Source organism: Cannabis sativa, chromosome 8 (assembly GCF_029168945.1).
Source record: "Cannabis sativa cultivar Pink pepper isolate KNU-18-1 chromosome 8, ASM2916894v1, whole genome shotgun sequence".
Lineage (NCBI taxonomy): Eukaryota > Viridiplantae > Streptophyta > Magnoliopsida > Rosales > Cannabaceae > Cannabis > Cannabis sativa.
In genome coordinates, this window is record NC_083608.1 from 22,880,603 (window position 1) to 22,887,732 (window position 7,130).

The following is a 7,130-nucleotide window of genomic DNA, read 5'->3' on the forward strand; positions in this document are numbered from 1 at the left end:
AGGAAACTGCTGAGGAAAAGATTGGGGTTGCTGCTGCAAAAAATTTTCAAATTGCTGCTGTGACAAACTTTGGAAGTGTTGTTGCGAAGACGGCTGTTGTGGTTGAGGAGGTTGTTATTGCTGTTCCGGAGGAGCGGCATAACTCTGAGAAGACGAACCACCAGGCGACTGCGACTGACTATACGTTTGAATGAAATTGTCAAAGCGTGGGTTAAATACATGAGCACGTTGTTCAGGCGTCAAATTACCCCCCAAGTGGCACGCATAGCAGAGAATATATCTGCCACAGTGCTCATCATTTCAGTAGTTGGTGCGGGAGGCACCGTCGATTGAGTTTGAGGGATTGGTTTCTTTCCTTTGCCCTTGAGCCTCATCTAGAGAAACTTTGCTCTTTAAATTCGAACAGAAGCCATCGGGAAACTTTATTCCTTTAACAAACTGACAAAAAAGTTGTCTTTTCTCACGAGTCAAAACATAAGGAGCATGCGGTTTCATTAGCCTCCCATTCCCATCTTCATAAATCCACAACGATTCCCTAATACCCATCTTCTTTAAATCATGTCGCGCATTGGTTGTGTCCTTTGATTTATCATTATCCAAGATGGTTCCTAGGAGACTATCACACACATTCTTCTCAACATGCATGACATCAATGTTATGTTTTAAAATATTCGTGCTCCAATACTCCAACTCGTAGAAAATACTTTTTTTTCCTCCAATTACCAGTTTCTGCAACTCTTCTACGTTTCACGCCCCCAAAATTTTCATGATGTCTGGGAATTTGGGGTTCGAGAGTATTAACTTGTGATAATATCTCTTCACAAGTAAATCGTCTTGGAGGAGGTCTTCTTTCAACTTTACCATCAAATCGAGTATCCCTTCTCATTGCATGGTTACTTAGCAAGAACCTTCTATGACCAACATATGATGTCTTCCCGATCACTCGAATGGACGTCGTGTCTTCATTACAAGTGGGGCAAGCTTTATAACCTTGACCACTCCACCCAGACAAGCTACTACGAGCAGGAAAATCATTCACTGTCCACAAAAGCGCAGCACGCATGGTGAACATCGAGTTGGTCGAACTATCTCTCGTTGGTACCCCATTATTCTACAACTCCTTTAATTCATCCACCAAAGGTCTTAAAAATATATCCATGTCTTTACCAGGAGATTTTGCACCAGGAATTAGGGTAGATAGTAAAAAATAATTATCTTTCATACATAACCAAGGTGGTAGATTATAGTTAGCCAACACCACTGGCCACATGCTGTATGCAAGACTCATGTTGCCAAATGGATTAAATCCATCAGCAGCTAACCCAAGTCGAACATTTCTTGGGTCCCTTGCAAATTCGGGATGTTTTGCATCAAAGTCTTTCCAAGCTAAACCATCGACCGGGTGTTTTGATTTTCTAGTATGATGCCATATCATGCTCTTCGCTGTAATCCTCGAACTATATAATCTTTTAAGTCGAGGTGTCAACGGAAAGTATCGCATGACTTTGCAAGGAACTTTTTTTGCTTTGGCGTTCTCGGAAGTAACCCAACGACTAGTTTCGCAAACTGGACAAGCCTCCTTGGATGCATTCTCCTTATAAAATAGGCAACAATTATACAAACAGACATGGATAGAGTCATAACCCAAGCCTAATTTCTTCAATCTCTTTTTTGCCTCGTAGTAAGTTGGTGGAATATTATTTTCCTTCGGAAATGCAAACTTTAAAAGCTTCAACAATTCTTCAAAGATGTTATTAGGAATTTTTCCTCTAACTTTTAAATGCAATAGCTTTGCTAAAAAGTTAAGAGACGAAATCCAATCACAACCGGGATACAATTCAGCTTCAATTTCCTCAAATAAGTCATCAAATTGTGGGTTTGTGGTTGGTTGTTCATCTTCTCCTTGTCGTTCCTCAGTTGTCGAGGGAAAGAAGTCTTCTAAAATAGGAATCATTTCATCCTCTGATTCAACATCGGCAACTGCTACATCATCGACGGAATCCTCAGGCTCCCCGTGATAAATCCACTTCTCATATCCTTGCATAAAACCTCGATCAAATACGTGTGCTCTAACCCTATCTATTTTTTCAAACGTACTATTTATACATCTCACACAAGGACATCGTATTCGTCCATCACAATCCTTATGTTCTGATGCCATTGCTAAAAAGGCTTGTAGACCATTCCAAAATTCATGGCAACCACGATTTCTGATTTTGGTCCAAGACTTATCGATTGTCGCCATCTACAATTTAGGCAACAAATGAAGTATTAAATATTTGAATGATTTGTAAAGTCTTATGAAATTTTATGAGTACAAATTTTATGATATATTTTTAAACATAATTATAAATATGAATTATTATTGTTCTTTATTATTAATTTTTAAATTTTTGTAAAGTCATATGAAATTTTATGAGTACAAAAGTTATGATATATTTTTAAATATAATTATAAAATATGAATTATTATTGTTCTTTATTATTAATTTTTAAATTTTTGTGTTATTTTTATTATTTATAAAAAAAAATAAATTTATTTTCTAAATTTAAATAAATATAAAATAATTAATTTTTAAATGAATTATTATTTTTTGAAACTTAAAATTAGTTATCAAAATTTAAACTAATTGTATTATAAAAAAATTCATTTTACATATTACACTACAAAAATTCATTAAATTACTAATTTTTAAATTTTTAATTTTTAAATTTTTGAATTATTTATCATTTATATAAAAATAAATTTATTTTCTAAATTAAAATAAATATAAAATAATTAATTTTTAAATGAATTATTATTATTTAAAAAATTTTATAAAATAATTAGTTATTAAAATTTCTACTAATTATATGCTTAATTCCTAAATTTATAAATTAATCTTTATAAAATAAATTTATTAAAAGTTACCATTTTCTTATTTATTCATTATTTTTAATTTTTACCACCTTAAAAATACAATAAAAATTATTTTTTTAAAATTTAAATAAAAGTTTATTCATTTAATTTAAATTTTAATTTAAATTAAAAAAAATAAATCAAATCTTCTAATTAATCTTTTTAACTTTTAATATTTATATTATTTATTAAGTTATAAAAAAACTAATTATTATTATTAAAAAAATCATTTTATATATTAAGCTATAAACTAATATTTTTTTTTTCTAATTTTTAAAATTTTTTTCAATATTCTAAATTTACTAAATTTACTTTTCAAATTTTAGCAAACTTAACAACAAATTAATTTAATTTCAATAAAATCTAACATAAAATAAACAAATACAAACAAATACAAATTACTAATAATACCAATCTGAAAACAAAAAGTATATCATATTATTAATTACTAAAATTAATTAAAAAACCTACAAATAATAACAATACAATATACAACATTATTACAATATATATAAATTATATATACATTAACATATACTATATATTTTTCTCAAAAAAAAAAAACATATACTATATATTTTATATACACAAATATATAAATAAAAAAAATAAAAATCTTATATATTTATAGAATTTCTACACATTAATCATAAACCTATATATAAATATAATATATATATATACAGATTAATATATACAATATATACACTATACTGTTATGTATAATATATATAATGTACAGTTTTTATATTTTACATAATAATACAATACAATATATATACTACACTATTATATACAATATATATATATAATCTGTTATATACAAATATATATATAATATACAATTTTTATAGAGTATATATACACATATAAAAAAAATCAAAACTTATATATATACCCAATTGTATATATACAAATATATATAAACATATTTTTATATATAAATATACCCAATTTTATATACAAAAATATATATATACATAGACTTTTCTATATAAAAACCTACATTTATAAACTCAAAAATTATTTAAAACCTAAAATATATAACATTCGAAATTTAAATACACATTATATACCAATCTAAAACCTAAAACTATATAATAACAAATCTAAAATAAAAAAAAAAACAATACTTACCAAAAATAGCCGGTGGTGCGTCGGGGTGGTGGTGCGTCGGGGTGATGGTGCGTCGGAGTGGTGGTGCGTCGGAGAGGGAGGCGGTGGGAATTTTCAGTGCAAAGGAGAAGGGGAAGGAGTTAGGGTTAGGGATTTTGAATTTTAGAGAAGAAGGGAAAAGTGGGGAAGAGGGGTCTGATGGGGTTTATATAGTGTTATTAGCGGCGGGGTATTAGCGGCGGACCCCGCCGCTAATAACATTTAATTCTTTTTTTTATTATTATTATTTTAAATAAAATACTATTAGCGGCGGGGTCCGCCGCTAATACCCCGCCGCTAATAGTTTGAATCAAAAAGGGCGGGATTTTTCCCGCCCACTTATTAGCGGCGGGGTATTATAGTAATAGCGGCGGGCATTAGCGGCGGACAGCCCGCCGCTAATAATTTTTTTTTTAAAAAAAAAAATAATAGCCCCCCAATAGCGGCGGAGACTGTGGTCCGCCGCTAATACTGCCATTATTAGCGGCGGAGGATCTCCGCCGCTAATGTCCCCGCCGCTATTGAAGGGAATTCTTGTAGTGATTATTAGCGGCGGAGAGTGCCCGCCGCTAATAGTGCCGCCGCTAATAGGTTTAATTGTTGTAGTGGTTATTTCTATGGAAAACTGTAAAAATATTAAAAAAAAAAAAATTCTTTAAACATAAAAATGTAATTTTTTTTACAAAAAATAGTGCCTTACGTAATTATCCTTAAATGTTATGTAAAATAAAAATTATTAAAATGTGGTATCTTTATAAGTTTTTGGAGTGTAAATAAAATTATGCATTTTACACTTGATACCTTATTTTTGATCTAATTCTTAAAAATAAGTTGATCAAGTATCAATAACGTTTTTATTTGTTTGGGTAAGTTTCAATACCCTCATTTATATACATTTCTCTTTTTGTTATTTCTCTCTCTTTTCTCAAACTTTAAAAATAATTTCTGGTCACTTTATTTGTGAACATTTCAAAATGTGAAAAGTATATATTTTTCGCTATTTCAAAAAAAAAATATTTAGTTACTAATATAATAATTAGTTACTATTTTATACATTTTTTTAATCTTAGTTAACATTTATGTTAAAATTTTGTTAATTGAATTATACTATATTATACGATAACTAATTAGCTTTTCAAATAATAAAATAGTATATAAAATAATTGGTATATAAACATAGTACACTTATTGTTATATTACATGACAACTTATTAATTTCAAAATAAATTTTGAAGGTTACCTAAATATATTTTAAATTATAATCTACTATAATATAACTTGAAAATAACTAATTAATTATTAAAATGTGTAGAAATAAGTTTTATAAGTAACCAAAATGTATCTCAAATATGAAGTTTTATATAAAAAAAAGGTGACTAATTGATTTCTTATCAGCACTATTAGTAACCATAAAGTTACTTAAAAACACAGGAAATTAAAAATAAAAATAAAAACTGGAAAACATCAGAAATTTGGCTGACGTGACACGTCAATAATAGTAGTCAGGATATTATTGTAAATTAGATGCAAAATATGTATATTATTTTAAATTTCCTAATAAAATTGAGAATCTTACAAAAATATTTATCTTTTTTGTTATTTTTACATTTTTACTGTACTATATTTTCAAAAATTCTGTATTAAAGTTTAAAAATTACAAAAATAATGTGTTTCAGTAAAATAAAAAAAAAATAACTTAAAAATAATTAAGACAATTAAAATATAACTGTAGAACAACTTAACAAACAAAATAAAATCAACTTTAAAACAACACAAAGACAACTACAGAACAACAAAAATAACAAAATATTGGCCTACTTTCCATATACAAAACAATATCAACTCCTCAACATGTTTTTGTATTGGGAAATTTCTTCTTTACTTAGTTTGACAACTTTATTTATCTTTTTGTAATATTATATTATTTTTTATATGGAATTTGTTGTTTTTTTTTTTTGATAAATCAGGACATTGTATTGCACAAATAATATTTACAAACTAATGGCACCCATGTCAGGCCCAATCAATCTATACATCTCATCATATCTACATTATAGTTCATTGAACCATTTTCTATCTACTTCTTTAATCTTCTTGGGTGTAAACACATCAATTCGTGTTTTGATAGCCCATTTTGTCTCCTCAGTAACCCGATTATTTGATAGTGATTCCCCTTGCCAAGTTATGTTGTTCCTCAGCTTCCAAACACTATAAACCAGTCCAGCTATTGCAGCAGAAAAAACCTTCTTTCGGAATTTCGATATCTTGGCCCTTGCAATCCACCTGAGTAAAGTAGCAAAATTCAGAGACACCACATTCCAAGACAGCCACTGTTTTATATCCTTCAACCAATTCACAGCCACATCACATTCGAAAAGTAGATGTTGGACCGATTCGACTTGATCATTACACAGGCAGCATAGTTCACTTACTTGTAATCCATGCTTGAGCAATCTCTCTTTTGTTTTCAGTCTATTTAACATGGCTAACCATAAGATAACACTATGTTTGGGGATATTCAATCTACTCCATACCTCATTGCACCATTTCTGTTTAGTTCCAGGAGGAGAAAAGAGTACATAACCTGTTGCAATTGTGTAATGTCTCTGCTAGAATTCTGCTGTATCACACTTCAGCTTCAGCTGATCTTTGATGGCTACCAGCTTTTTCCAATACCAGCTGACATGGATAGAGGCTGTGTAGTTCCACCAATCTTGATCCTTGAGGTATACACTATGTATCCATCTTTGCCAAAGGCTATCCCGCTTGTTAGATATGGCCCAGATGTACTTACAAATAGCTGCTTTATTCCACTCTTCTATCTTTATGATTCCCAAGCCTCCTGCTTTTTTTGGTTGACATATGTTTTCCCAAGCTACAGCCCCAGGACCACTATACATTGCTTGGCCCTTCCACAAAAAGTCCCTACACACAGTTTCTATTGCCCTTACCACTTTTTTTGGTAATACCATCATCTGACTCCAATAAGCCTGAATTGCTATCAATACAGAATTAATTAGAGTGATCCGACCTGCAAATGAGAGATTTCTTGAACTCCAACTTTTAATTCTAGCCGT